This window comes from Protopterus annectens, chromosome 7.part0 (assembly GCF_019279795.1).
Source record: "Protopterus annectens isolate FY-2018-M chromosome 7.part0, PAN1.0, whole genome shotgun sequence".
NCBI classification, from domain to species: Eukaryota; Metazoa; Chordata; order Ceratodontiformes; family Protopteridae; genus Protopterus; species Protopterus annectens.
This window is the reverse complement of record NC_056739.1, coordinates 1,844,149,483-1,844,165,510: the sequence shown is the minus strand read 5'-3', so window position 1 is coordinate 1,844,165,510 and position 16,028 is coordinate 1,844,149,483.

The following is a 16,028-nucleotide window of genomic DNA, read 5'->3' as shown; positions in this document are numbered from 1 at the left end:
TCTACAGGCATGGGCTTCCCTCACTTATCTAGAGGAAAATAGTTTTTTTTATTCAGGCATGTCCAAGGGTCAGCTCCCAGTGTTCTCTCCTATCTATCTGGCAATTATTAAACAAGCAGTGGACTGATACCTACACATGGCTGGGACATCCCCCGTCTGCCTAGCCTCTTGGATCCACTGATCCAAGAGCTCCCTCTTTTTCCTCTTCAGGTCAGCATAGTGGTGCCTGACTGGCTCACCAGTTCGAGGTATGCCAGTGGCATTGGTGAGGTCACGTGCAAGATGGTCCCAGGCTTCTGCTTTATATTGGGAACCCTGGTACTGGCTCTGCAGCAGTCTCTGGTCATGGACTTTAACAAGGAGTCCTGCCATGACTTTGGACTCCTGGCTGCCCCAGTGCTGCACCCAAAAGCGCACTCCTTCTCCCACAGGTCATATTGCCTACAGGAGGAAGCTGCAACCAGTTATGAGATGTATTCCTGCCTGTTGAGTTTAAATAGGGCTGATTTCCTGCACTTTGCCGTGATTGGACGGTTTTGAAAATGTTAAGCTATGGGCAAACCTGCTTAACTAAGGCTGGCATTGCTTAAAGGGGTATACCAATGGGCAAACTGATTTAGCTGGCCTACACATTGCTTACACCTAGTAAGCAGGGCTGTGCAAAGCATAGCGTTGCATAATTTTTTATTTGCATACTATTTGTTGTTTGGCATTGATTTATTATTCATTACATGTTATATATAGTACTTTTTAATTTAATTGCATTTTTTAAACTGTTTGGTCTAACATTGCTACATACTCAAGTGTGCTAGCTTGCACTGCAGTTGAATTGTTTTGACTGCTGTTTTAGCTACTTTTCTGTATATATAAAAAAAATAAAATAAAAAAAAAAATACCTTTCCTGTAACTAGTGTAGTCCAGATTCAGATTTTGCTGTGTCCAGGACTGTATGTAAGCTCTGAGACCGCCCAAGCTTTCTGTGTTCGAGGGAAGTCTTCTAGCTTATCAGTGGGAGTGGTAAGCACTAGGTAACCTATCTAACACATAAGTAGTGGTTCTGGCCCAGAAATTGTAGTTATTGGCCATTTGGGCAGTTTTTCCATCTCTTTCAACTTTCTGATTTAAAAGCCCACATTTGCACTTGTTTCCCCCCTTTCCTGTAACTAGTTTAGTCCAGATACAGATTCTTACTTTTAGCACTTGAATTTGCTTATTTGTGATCAGCACTTGTTCAGAACTTGTAAGCACTAAATAACCTACTAATTACTACAGCACTCAACCTTCCTCATTGCCTAGAGGAAAACAGTTTTGGTACTTACTTTCCTCACTTGCTTAGAGAAAAACAGCTCTTGTACTCACTTTCCTCACTTATCTAGAGGAAAATAGTTTTTTCTATTCAGGCATGTCCAAGGGTCAGCTCCCAGTGTTCTCTCCTGCCTATCTGATGAATCTGGGCATCTTGGGGCAATGTAGAAATTGCCTCATGTACACAGACAACCCTCTCCTCCTACCACCCAACACTACAACCTGTGAGAGATGCACTTATCTAGCCAAACTGGAGGTAAAGCTCTCTCCAATCAAGACTAAACTTGACAGTCAAGAGGAGAAGGTAAACACTTGCACCACATCACACTCATCACATAGTCTCACTAAACCTACACCACCAAAATCCACACATAGAAACACAAAAACATTCACGGAGGCTCTCAATAATAATCTGCTCAAGCAACAGAGACCTCCAAAGTAGAAATGCAAGCAACCCCCCCAACATAACACAAATGACACATAGCCCGCAGACTCACCACTCAACCACAGCCAATAAGGCAAAACAATGTACCCAACACACTAGTCATAGGCGACTCTATAGTCAGGCACACTGATGTCCCACTCACCAGGCTAAACAAGGAGAAGGTTACTGTCAGCTGCCTGTCGGGTGTCAGAATCCACCACATAACCCACGCACTCAGGTCACTACACAACAAGTACAAATATGACTCTGTCATTGTCCATGTTGGTGTGAACGACCTGAGACGTACTTCCCTGGACTACATGAAAAGAGACATGGAAGAGCTCTCCGATCTTGTAGCCCAGGCATGTATGACCCTAGCCCTGAGTAGCATTCTGCCATCACCCAGAATGATGCCGCAGTACAAGGACAAAATGATTGACTTCAACAATTGGCTAAGCTTTTGGTGCCATTCTAAAGTGATCCAGTATCTGTCTGCCTGGGATGACATGGTCGACAGACCACGATGCTTTGCCAGAGATGGCCTGCACCTGTCACCCCTGAGATTTCGGATACTGGCTAAGGTTCTTACCGCCCCTATAGTGCCTTTTTTAGGCAAGGTTCAAATGACAAATTCACCACCATAACAGGAACAGGCAAGCAAAAACTTAAGGTGATGCTACTCAATGCTAGAAGTCTAAATCTCAAAATGCACTCACTCGAGGCACTCCTTAAAATGGAGAACATCGATATCTGTGCAGTGACTGAGACCTGGTTCAAAGATCCAGAGAGTACCCCTGCACTACCAGGCTATAACTCATACCATACTTTTTGGCCATGTAACCTGGACCGGAACACCAAAGGCGGAGGTGTGTCCATATTCATTAAGGATATCCACACCTCCAGGCTAGTTGCTCAGCATAATGCAGCTGAGGTTATTCAAGTGCAACTAACTCTGGGCTAAACTGTAATCCAAATTGTAGCTTGCTACAGATCACCCACCATGCCCCAGGACTCCCACTCCTCTTTTCTTGATGTACTGGAAAATATTAGGGTTCAACCAAACACCCTAATAATGGGCGATTTCAACTTTCCCACCATTAACTGGGAAAACTACTCATCTACCAGCTCCTTTGCTCAACGCTTTCTGGAATTCATAAACTCCAATGCCCTGGATCAACTTATCCACACCCCCACCAGGGGCAACAATATCCTAGATCTAGTCATTACCAATATGAGTGACTGGTGTTCCACACCTGAAGTCAACACCTCATTGGTCCGATCCGACCATAAGCTAATTACCCTAGATATCCACATCCTGCCTTCACCCCCCCATTAAGGAAACCATGGTAAAACATTTCTCCAAAGCCAACTTCATGCTTCTTAAGACAGAAGTGGTGAACTTCATGACACCCATGCAGATGGACAATACAGTTACAACTACTGAATCCTACACAATTGCACTTTATAAGCACTTACATGAGTGCATGGATTGTGCTATCCCAAACAGAACCAAGACACTATCCTCCAAAAAAAGGAAGCCAATCTGGTGGTCCCCTGCCATAAACAAACTGTACAACAGAAGGAAGAAACTCTTGCAAAAGAGAGTAAAATCCCACGAGTGGAGGAGCTCCCTGGTCAGTCTCAGTAAGAAGCTGTGATCCCTGATAAAATCCTCCAAAGCTAGTTATGAAAACAAAATTGCCACTGATTCTAAAGACAACCACAAAGCATTCTATAGCTATGTCAAGAATCTCAATGGCAACACTCAGATCTGCTCTGAGTTACAGCACGATGGCACTAAATATACAGACCCAACTGATATTGCCAACATCCTGGCAGACAGGTTCAGTGCTAACTTTACCCCCCTCTCACCCCCTAAAGAGCCCATCTCTATACCAGAAGAATGCAAAGTTCCTGTAATTACAGCTGCACGGGTAAAAAACATGCTCTCCAAAGCCAAGAATACAGCATCCATGAGACCAGACAACATCCCAGGCTGTGTTCTACATGAACTACAGAATGACCTGGCACCCCACCTAAGTACCATGCTCAATCATAGCCTCACCTCAGGCTTTGTGCCTGCTGAATGGCACACAGCAATGGTTATCCCACTCCACAAGGGGGGAGCCACCACAGACCCCGGGAACTACTGTCTCATTAGCCTGACGAGTCTGGTCTGCAAGGCCATGGAACGTATCATCATGGAACTTATAAACAAAGACATTGGTAATCTCCAAACTCTGGATCCCACCCAGTTTGGGTTTGTAAAAGGCAGATCATGTCTCCTAAACCTGATAGACTTCTTTGAAGCAGTCACCAAAGCCGTAGACAAGGGTAAGGTGGTTCACACAGCCTATTTAGATCTTGCCAAGGCTTTTGACACCATCCCCCACTCTGGAATTATAGATAAACTCACTAAACTAGGTATAAATCCCTATGTCACAAGATGGGTTGCCAACTGGCTCACTGACAGAACCCACACTGTGAAAGTAGAAGACTCCAAATCCGACTTCAGACCAGTGACAAGTGGAGTACCACAGGGTTCAGTCCTGGGTCCTCTCCTGTTTGATATCTACTTCTCTGAAGTACATGCTAACATAGAAGGTCTTTGGCTAATGAAGTTTGCAGATGACTGCAAACTAGGAGCCATAATCGAAACTCCTAACGATGTGGACATCCTACAAAAGGGCCTCACTGAGACAGATGCCTGATGTCAAAGACATGGCCTCAAGCTCAATGCTAAAAAATGCATTGTCATCCCCTTTGGTAAAAACTCTGTACCCATGAACTACAACATAGGTGGTAGTAAACTTAACACCGAAAGTGTGATAAGAGACCTTGGGACACAGGTGGACAGTAGTCTCTCCTTTGATAATCACATTGCCACAGTAGTCAGGAAATCCTTCTACATGGCACACCTCATCACAAAAGGTTTCTCATCCAGAAAAAAAGAGGTCATTGTTCCCCTCTGCTCATCACTCATTAGACCCATTATAGAGTACAACACCCCTTCTGGTATGTACCTCACAGGACATCTACAACAACTGGAAAGGCCGCAGAAATACCTCACAAAGAGGATTACCAGCCTCAAACAGATGCCCTACGCAGACCGTCTCAAAAAACTCCAGCTTTACTCCACCGCATATCGCCTACTCAGAGGTGATCTCTGCCTAACATACAAAGCTATGTCAAACCCAGAGCTGTTGGACATGCTCCACTTAAAGAAATCCCAATCCCTCTGAGCTGCACGCTCTAGGGACCTAAACCTTGTTACCACAGTAAACAGAACATGCTGGAGGGATAGATTCCTGTCCCAGAGACTTCCCATACTCTGGAATAAACTACCTATCTATATCAAACAAAGCTCTTCATTAGCACTCTTCAAGAAAAATCTTGATGATTGGATGGGAAATAGGAAATTCACCCCGGGGATCAGCTCTGCGGCTCTTCTTGACAGTGGCACAGGAAAATAATTTTCTTGGGTGGCAAAAGCCAGGATACCTTTTTGGCTGGGCTTGTATAGGCACCAGGGCTGAACCTATGAACCTATGTGTTTGGTATCCATGATTCATGTGTACGTACACTGTTTGGGGTCCTTGTGTTATTAGGGGATTTCAGCACTTTATTACAATGACACCTCACATCTGGACTTAATGCAGTACTCCAGTTCACATATTTTTTATGTAGTAGGTTATACAACATAAAACTGCATATAGATTCCTTTCACATGTTAAGTTTAATATTCCTATAGTGAGGATCTGTTTGGTGATACCTCTATCTTATGTACTGCTGTGATGGCTTACTGGTTAACTACTATGACTATAGTGTACAGGGTTCTGGGTTCAAGAGCTGTTTATTTTGTTGCTGGGCAGAACAGTGGCTGTTGCATACAGAGCGATTAAAGCACTTTTAAGCAATTGTAAGTGGATTTGCGCATGTTTGCGTGATGGTAAGCAAAGCTAGCTTCCGGTTAAATATGCTTACAGAAAGTTACCTTCAGTATTGCTTAACCTATGTGCGTATTGCTTATCCGCATGCAAACAAGCTTAACCTGCTTACTACTGCTTAAATATGCTTACTCCCGCTTACTACTGCTTAATAGTGCTTACTCCCACTTACCCCTGCACTAATTTAGACAGAAATGTAAAATGGTTCTTGGGAAGGTGGTGGATTTGGACACTGTATGGATTTATCATTCATTACACATTATAACTTCAATTTGTATCCCTGATCCATGTGTACATATACTGTATGGTGCACTTGTGTTTATCTGTGGATTTTACAACATTATTACAATGACACCTCACATCTGCATTTATTGCAGTACTCCAGTTCACAAATATATGTTATTCAGTATTTTATGCAACAAAAAATATTGTTCATAAAGTGATTTGACATGGAAAATGGAATGTACGGGAGTGAGACTCGAAACAGGAATGACTGCTTGTAAGGCGAATGCTCTGACCACTATACTATTGCAGTACTCTTTTGTTTGCATGTATCTTGATATTTATCTTCTTGTGCCATTTAAGCTGCAGTATATGTAGCTAAGCAATGGGCAAACCTGTGTATCTACTGTTAAATTTTATCTGTTTGATAAAATAAATAAATTGTTTATATTATTATATTTTAAATATTGCGCCTATAAACTTGGGGGTGGGGTGGGGGTATGCAACCCCCTAGGAGCAGTATCGCTCATTGTACTAGCTAAACTGCAGTTCTTGACTGCGGGGATGTGTATATTGTGAGAGCTCTGCTCTCAGACATGCCCCCTGCACTCGTCCACGCTCCATGTCCATTTAGGAGCTCAGGCAGCACGCCTTCATTAATATGCATGGTGCGCTGCCGTGCTGCTCCTAAACAGTCACTTCCATGCAGGACTAAGCTAATCCTGCACAGAAGATTACTGAATCTGGGGGGGAGTCTAGCATTCTGAATAGTTCATAAATCAATTAGACATCGTTGGAAATGCATCACCTAATCTCAATTCAATTCTAACATATGATAAATGTGATAGTCACTCACACACTTCAGGTATCCTATTAGGCTCATCTAACTGACACCAGCAGTCAGAATTACTAGCCTTTTGAGTTTAAAGAAAAAAAAAAAGTACTCACCTGCCAGGGTTAACCTTCCAGGGCAATCATCATGGTATTGAGCTAATAGCTCCTGAGATGCAGAATTCTGAGACGTAGTTAAGTTTGAGCTAGTGGCTACATAGGGAAAGTTAGCCTTGTACCAAAAATGTCTTTTGTTACACGGACATATAACAGTTAACTGGAAAATATTTCTCTACCTGTATCTAGGTCACAAAGTTACGGAACTATTAACTTTTTTCTCTTTTTCCTAACTTCTTCTTGATCTTCATACTTTCTTAACAACAGGCTCCACCTATCCAGTTGTTGATTCATTCCACAAAACTCTCGGAATGCTGCTGACTGGTTCATGGGCCATCATCTCTGCTTTTTTTCTGACATATATCCAAGTCCCTGTAATATCCAAGGACTCCACAATGCCATCCTATAGGTTTGCATGTTTATAGGTTTTACTTGGTAATGCCCAGTTCCTGTACCCTCAGAATGAATAGGACAACTTGGTGCCCTTAGAGGAGCATTTCGGCAATGTCTTGAGGTGCAGCAAATAGTAGAAATAATAATAATAATAATAATAATAATAATAATAATAATAATAATAAGATCCTGGGCTGCTATCTAATGTGATGACTGTACAATACACAGATTAGCATTAGAGGATGCCTAAACTCAATTGTTAAATGCTGCATCTCCTACTCGTACAAGGCTACTGTCATGCCTTCCTTCTGCAACATAATTGTTTTGTTTTGTAGGATACAGCCATACAGTATGTGCTTAGGTTACCTCCATCTCCCAATAATGGGTGAGCTGGCATCAGCTGCTCGCTTCTTCTTCTCTTGCCACTTTCTTCAGTGCCTAGTCCTCATCTCTCAAATTAATTCTGGGTTATCTGGGTTAAGGTCAGGACTTTGTCCATCTAAACCAGCGAGGTGGCTTAACTGCGTTCCTTTAACATTAATAAAAGAATATCCCACTCCCTTACTGTCATTCTTACAGAAGACCCGGTGTTCCACACTTGCACTCAAATTCACCTTGCAGTCACACAGAAAGATGAAATGTGATTCAGCAAAATAGCACTGCAAAAGAACAATTTATCATTTTCTATCTAGGCATGTAATACCCTTTTCTTAGAAAGTTAATCAATTGTATCCTGGTTCCTGTTGATTTTCCAGCTGTGGATTGTACTTTTTACCCTTTTTTTAGGGAACACTGTCCTTTTTCTAGGCTATAACTGCACACATCTACACATCAGATACTTTGCACATAAAAATGCATTAAATGTTTATTTGATTAAGTCTGTTTGCTGACCATGTTGCTTCTTGGTTGTAATACAGTTTTTCTGTAAGATGATCTCCTCCAATTAAACAGTTAACCATTGATGAGTCATACTCACTGGAAGATGTTAGTTCTGTGGGTATAGTATGCAGGAGAGAGGATCTGTGATATATGCTAGTTATACTGAGACAAATGGATCTAGCTTGGGCCTTTTTTGACATTAGACTTAATGGATGCCATGATGCTGAATTAGACTTTATTTCTGTTTCCTGAAATAGGAAATGTTTTAGACTACTTTTTTTCCTCTAACACTTTTTCCTCTGTTTCTATATTTCATGAGCTGGATCTCTGTCTAGAAAAATGTAGAACATCTCTAAAATGGAAAACAAAGCATATAGAGGTATACATACAGTTGTCTCCGACACCTACTTTTATTTCCACCACCATCTCACCTGCACATCTTCCTTTTATGTCACATCATTTAGCTGATAATATTTAAGCCGCATGAAATGTTCATATTCCAGTTCAATTAGCAGGTTATTAAATGCAATGGGTTGCATTTCAAAGTAGCTTTTTCTATGTTCACATATTTATTTGTACTTAGCTATGTGAAGGCTGGCTGCAGGGGTGTATGCTGCCTACTTCCTGTTTCTAATTTTACTGGGTGGTGATATATAGCAAATGAATGGTCTCTAAAGAGAAAACCATTCCTATTATTTAGAGATTGGCTGTGTAATTACTGAGTGCCTTAGTAATACAGCTTATGACCTTTATGTTTGGCTACTTGTTCATATACTGTGCTTTCTCCTGTTGTAGTAAGCCTTTATTGAAGTGCCCCAGACTATAGAAGCTACAAGCTAACACCACCTCCTTTCAGTCGCTAGCACTTCTTATCTACTTCTTCCATTTGAGCTGCACATACTTAGATAGCCTCAATGTGCCACCATAGTGCAAACTTCCCCAAGTGGGGAACATGACATCAGGAACTGTCAGAAGACGCCCTTGTGGTGGATCTTGGGTTCAGTTTGTATGGGGGGGGGTTCCTGCTGATGGTCATATATTGCCAAGTGTGTAGAGCAGTGGAAGGTGCAATCAAAATTACTTTTTTATTTTAACAGAGTGTGCAATACAAAACACCTCATATATTCTCTAGCTCAGTTAATACAGATCACTGTTACTGCTTTTTTATTTTACTACTGAGGGAGAGAGATAGAGATTCACACTCAATTTCCAGCCTTCTTCCCAAGTAAAGAAAAATCTTCAGACCCTCAGCCTTCAAGACCCAAATGGGCCTTTTGTGACCTAAGTTCATTACAAAACCTAGGACAGCTGTGTTGTAATCAGGGCAAAAATCTCTGTCTGATTGGACCATTTCTTTATTACATACACACTACCCAAATGTCACGACCATCAATGAAACCTGGCTGAATGTGGACTTGCACTTTCCTTCCCACATCCCTGCTCATTACTTCAATATCAGAACAGGTAGACCAAGGTCACATGTTGGGTTGAGTGACATGCTTTTATTAGAATGCATCCCCTTCTATGCTGTGGGAACAGCTTCATCGCATGATCACTATCGACCCAGCTAATTTGCTAAGGGCATAACAATGGTAGGGGGAGTGCAGGAGCTCTGCCTCACCCATTATCTTTCCTCCCCATCAATTTCATCAAAATGGAGGATCCTTTGTCTACACTCTCTGCCTTCACTTATAAGTAGAAGATATTACTGACTTTAGGTGACTTTCATCATTAAAAATATTGTGTGAGAACAAGATGTCTCTGAATCTTGTGTGTTAACAGCACTATCATACTAAGCTAGTAGATAATGTCTTAGAATACATATTACTTAGTCCCTCACCTCTTAATCACAGATAATGTTCACAGACTGTATAGTACCTGTCCACCAATTATTTCCATCAGTTATTAGTGATCAATGTTGTATCTTGACATAGAATTCAATGACCTCCCTAAGAAATCTCCTCAGGCCTATAGCTCTAACTCTATTTAATATGAACCTGACGTGATGACCTCCCTTTTTAATATAGGCTGGTATTCCACTTTATCACTGCAAGGGGCACATTTTCCCTCGATTAACTTTGTTTTGCAGTGCACTGCCTTCAGAGTAAACACTTCCATTTAAGACAGCAGAGGTATGGACAAAGAAAGCATCATTGGTTCACTCCATACTAAAGGAACTCATCAGACTGAGAGAGCCTTTCCAGCTTAGTTAGAAAATGTCAAGCGCACAAGATCAGCACACAATCTTTTTCAATCAAAAGAATTTGAGGTAAAAGGTAGTGAGGTCGTACAAATTTCTATTTTAATGGCAGAAAGAGCCATTCCTTTTCAGCAGTCTCATCAATTTTTGAAGGGATAGAATCAGACTTACTGCTCAGACTGCAACACCTTACATTTATCTATTTATGTCACTAATGGTGATACCCTGCTCTCTATCTGTCCACCCCTAATGGTGATGTCTTCATCTCCATTTATTTCCATACAGATGGTGCTGCCCTCACATCCTTATATCTCCGCTATTGATCATACTACCCTCACCTCTGTCTGTCTCTATCACTGAAAATGCTGTCTTCATGTCCATCTGAATCCATCACTGATTGTGCTATCTTTAGCTCCATCTCCACCACTGATGATGCTGTATTCATCACAATCCATCTTCTCCTCTGATGGTGCTGCAAATGGCCCATTTATTAGAGCTGAGGAGTTCAGAATGGAATATAGCCATACAACTTGTACTTCCACTTTCTCCTCTGAATGCTCTCAGAATTCACTGTAATTAATTCAATTTATAGCTGTAATGAGGAAGGCAAGTCCATAAGCTGTTAACAAAGCTACTAGAAACATACACCTGTCCTATGTCAATAAGTCCATCTTGTAAAGACATTTGTGGTAATTGCCCTTAGCCATTTTCTAAAGAAGGGAGACCCACTGTTGCCTGGGCCAAAAAGGGAATCACCACAATTATCTTTAGTACTTCTGTATCTTTATAGAACCATAGTTATCAGAGAAAAGACTGGAAAAGCATACAGAAACACTCCCAACCACAGAAATGAAAAGACATCTGTCTTCCATGTCTCACTTCATGGAGTTCTGGAGCAGCATTTCATTACCTGTCTGTCGGGTATTGGACTTTTCCACAGATGGATCAATTCCAGGAAGACCTCTGGATTCAACTTTCATTTTTGAGGGTGTGTCCAGATCCTGCTATGGTTGGCTGCAACAATATTGTACTCTGATGGAATGTAGGTAGTCTGGAGGGACAGAATACACTGAGTCACTAGACCCCAGGCTAACAAAGGTTGCCCGCATAGGGGGTAGAACCTGGTTCCCCCCATTTCTTTATGTGCTGCACCACTTTGGTGTTGTTTGTGATTGCTAGCAGAGGACCTGGAGTCCAAAGATGGTTCAGAAATTTGCCAGCATTTCTTAGAGCTATTATTTCTTTGACATTTATATGTTTTAACTTGTTTTGTTTGTTCCGGAGTCCTCTAGTTTTGCTCACTTGGCCAGAACACCCCAAGCAAAGTCTGATGTAGCTGTGGTTACAGACTGATTTAGGTGTGGAAGTGAGAAAGGAAGACTTGGGTTGAGAGATAATTAATTCATCCACCAGAGTACCTCCTCTTTTACAAACCCCAGCACTGGAATTAGAAATAAAAATGGGTGATGTGTCGAGTCTAAACTGATTTGACAAATCATTGAATCTTTCTCATATCACATTAGCGGCCCAGTGTAGCTGACTATGTACACATTGGTTTACAAAGTCCAGTGAACATGTGGTAAAAACAGACAAATACAGATTCTGTAAAACAGAACTGGAAACAGTCATGCATGTTGTTGCTGGGTGTGATACACTAATGGCAGAGGGCCTATATACTAAAAGGTATAATAATGTGGCAAGACTATTGCATTGGGGATTGTGCAAACATTACAATATTGAAGTAGCTCAGAGGCATTGGAAACATTATCCACAAAGCTTTATAGAGAAGGATGAAGTTTATGTCACATGAAATCACCCTTTACCAACAGTTCAAAAAATAGATTTGAGAAAACCAGATATAGCCCATGAAAAAAAAGACAAAAGTAGGTTTGACCACTGAAATTGCTACACCCAGTGATTACAGTGTCTTAAGTACAGAGAGAGAGAGACACAAAGTCATAGAATACCAGGATTTGCAGGCAGAAAAGAAGGCAATGTAAAAGATAGCTACCCAGGCAGTTTCTATAGTAGTAGGAGCAATAGGTCTCATAAAAAAAAAAATTACAGCCTTATTTAGATATGCTACCAATACGTTTAACTCTGGATAAATTGCAAAAGGAGTCAATACTGAATGCACTGCGGGTGCTGGAAACAACAGTTTTGGCTAACATCACAGAGTGAAACAATACTAGTTTCATGAACTTTAATCATTCTTTGACTTAAGAATGGGGTCCATTCCTGTCATGGTATTAGATACCCAAAGACTTGGAGAAATTGAAACATTTGGAGTCTGGATAATGGAATCATGAGAAAGTACAGGACATGAAACCTAGTATTCTGAGATATTCCTTGGTAGATGCCTAAGTCTGGCTGGAAAATATCAGAAACTGCTCCTTTGAAACACTTCACTTTATCTTGAGGAAGAGAGTTGGATCTAGAAGACTTCCCAGAAGCACTATCCTGTGGGATGGAATTAAAGAAGATTTCTATTTCTGTTTGTTCTCCTGTCATCTCATGTTGAGACAAAGGTTTATAACCCAAGCCAGAGATTCTTGACAGCCTGTGAAGGTGTAAAAAAATCAGACATATTTTAAATATGGGAACATGTGAATGTCTCCTAACCAGCAATGGACTATTACAGGAGCCAGATACTTTGTAATCACAATAGCAGGTTTAGCTAAACCACAGTACAATACAACAAATTGAAAATGTAAACCAGATACTGATAATTACAAAAAGGATCTGAAATCCTTGATGATTGGAATGTGATGGCAAACATCTTTAAAATTCAAAGTTACTAGAAAACTGTGAGGTAGAATGAGGGGTAACAGAGACTGTGGAGAGAACATTTTAAATTTTGGGATTTTGATGTGATGGTTTAGAAAAGAAAGGTCTAACACAGGTCTCTAGGTTCCTTGATTCTTTGGGTACAAGAAAGATTCTTGAATTAAGTATTTTCCTTCTTTGATCTGGGGGAACAAGGTCTATAATTCCCAGATACTGCATCTAATCTAGAATACAATGGAACAGAAAATCTTGATTAGGTGGATGTGGAGGAATACCTTAAAAAGTAGGAAGGGAATCCCACTTCCAGGTGTAGCCTTTATAATGATTCTTAGTACCTAGGTGTCTGAGGTTATCTGGTGCACTGAGGAGACTGAAGACCTAGACTCTGGGATAGCTTTATAGGACTGCAAGTGTGGGAAGGAGAAAACACCTGGGAAGACATATAGTCAGTCTCTTTTTTAGATTCTTCTTGGTTCTAGTATGACTGACCTTTCTTCTTTAAACCTCCCTGACATCTTTTTTTTTTGTTGTGTTTAATTTTGTTTTGCTGAGTATTGCTGGGAATGCATATTCTGTTTCTTGAAAGAGAAACTTGAACTGGAAGAAAAGTATGTTTTATATTTTTGTTAAGGAAGGTTGAAAAATCTGAGTAACTCATTGAATTACAAAAGAAAAAGACAGACACTTACTGGTCCGTGCTTTATCAATATTTGATTTAATCCATAAACAAAATCAAAATATAAACATGTTTTCACCTCAGGTTCATCATGTAGTTTTATGTTTCATTTTCCTTGGAGATCCCACAGAAAAAAAAGAGTGACTTAAAGGATGGTCTTTCCATTGGAATTGGGTTCCTCCAGGTGGATTAGCAAAGAAGCATCCTCTGATCCCTTCCATGATGCTGGAAAAAGTTCCATAACTAAAATGGCAGTTGAACAGCTGCAGAGGATGTGCCTATCTTTTGGAACTTAGATGCTTCCCAAGAAGCAACACCAAAAGGACCAAGATAAAGAGATGAGTGGCCCAGGGAATGACCGATGGCGACAGCTGAGCTACCCATTGGCAGCTGATGCAAAGGGGAAGCTGGAGTGACGACCAAAGCCTCATGGATAACTTTTTTCTTCTTATGATTTGGGAGGGATCAGTAGTGTTACTGGGACACTGGTCCATGCCCTAGCTGCAAAATGAGTATCTTGAGTGGCTACAGGAACCAAGATGAGTAGGGTTTACCCCATGACCAAAAATAATTTTTGAGATAAAACTTTAAGTGACAACCATCAAGCACAATAGCGTAGTCCCTCGCAACCCTTTTATGCAGCAAAAGCACACCTTTCCTCTAAAAAAAAATGAAAATAAATAAATAAGGAAATCTTCAGAGATACCCAGGAGTCTGACAAGTGGTTTGCAGATCTCAGCAAAGTCAGTAAAGAATACTGACAGGAATTTATGGTTTTGTGGTGAAATATTATAATGACAACCCTTAGAACTAAAAGTCTAAGCTCCTAACAATAAAATCTATAGAAAAATATACTTTTACTTTACAAAAAAATAAATATTTTCAAGGTATTACAATCAAGGAATCAAGTCAAAATATAAGATTCTTAGGTAAAATGTTTTAGTGACAACCACAAAAATCTAGGATATTGGCACAAACATGATTTTATCTGACAAGAAACTCTTTTCTATACAAAAAAATATTAATGTGGAAGGTAATCCCCAACAGGGTACTTATTTGCCCTGTCTTGTATATGTGCTTATTGACCATCAATCAGGTGAAGTTTGCAGAGGAGCACACTCTTCAGCGGTAAGAAAGTTTTGAAATTTGGCACCACAGCCACTGATTTTATGTGCTTTTCTTGTGTAGGGCTGTGTTTAGGGCAGATTGAAGGTATCCTCTAACTTTGGACTCTGGTATCATATAGTTTAGGCTACTGCAGCAGTGATCTAATGATGAACATCTTATTTGACCAAATGGGACAGAATCCATGCTTCTAGAATACCATCCTAGTGCTATAACCATTAGAACTAATGTTTTGTTTTGTAACACATTTCGAATATGAATACATTTCTCTTTTGATAAGAGTGTATATTTTGCACCTAGGCATAAATAAACTTAAAAGAAAGGGTATAAAATAGTTCTGAATTATGTTTAGTTGTGTTCTAGAAGCAGTATTTGTCACTGTGAGGCAGCTTTAAATTGGCTGAAAAAATGGCATGCTTGATCAAACTTAGCAGCAAGATCCGGAATGAACAAAATGGCTTTATTACCATTTGATCTACAAAAAATTTTTACAGTGAATTTGCCTGAGCACATTTCTTTTTCTTAAGCAAGGGTATCTTGAATATAGGGGAAATCAAATCTATATAAAATGACCAAAGCAGACTTCTTGGTGTGTCCCAAAATGTCTTTCTCTTTCTGCAAATATTTTCTAAAATTTGGCCATACCTACTAGTATGGCACAAATATTATTAATAGACTCAAACAAATAATTTATTGACAGTCATGGACTTTGCAGCTCATCTAGTCTATGTCCTCCAACTGAATTTGTAATCTCCACAAGGAAACTATATGCTTATTGTTTTCACATTGTGCATCTACGAGAATGCCTTTTTAAAATCTGTTACTTCTGTTTGTGCTCTCTTTTAAAGGTACAACTTGTCTATGTAAAATTATATATCGTATTATTCTCATGTACCCTTTATGTTCTGTTCTTATGAAACCATTCATTAGATGAACGTTAATGATTCATCAGGTTACACTCCTCTGAATCCCAAAACCATTGTGTATGCACAGTCAACAACTATTCCTATCAGTAGTCTCTACTAGAAATAAATGTAACATAGCATAAAAAGTAAGAAATCTAATTCTGTTAACCAAATTAATTTGCAGTGGAAACTGCTTCCTGCGGCCCCCTGAAAAAGA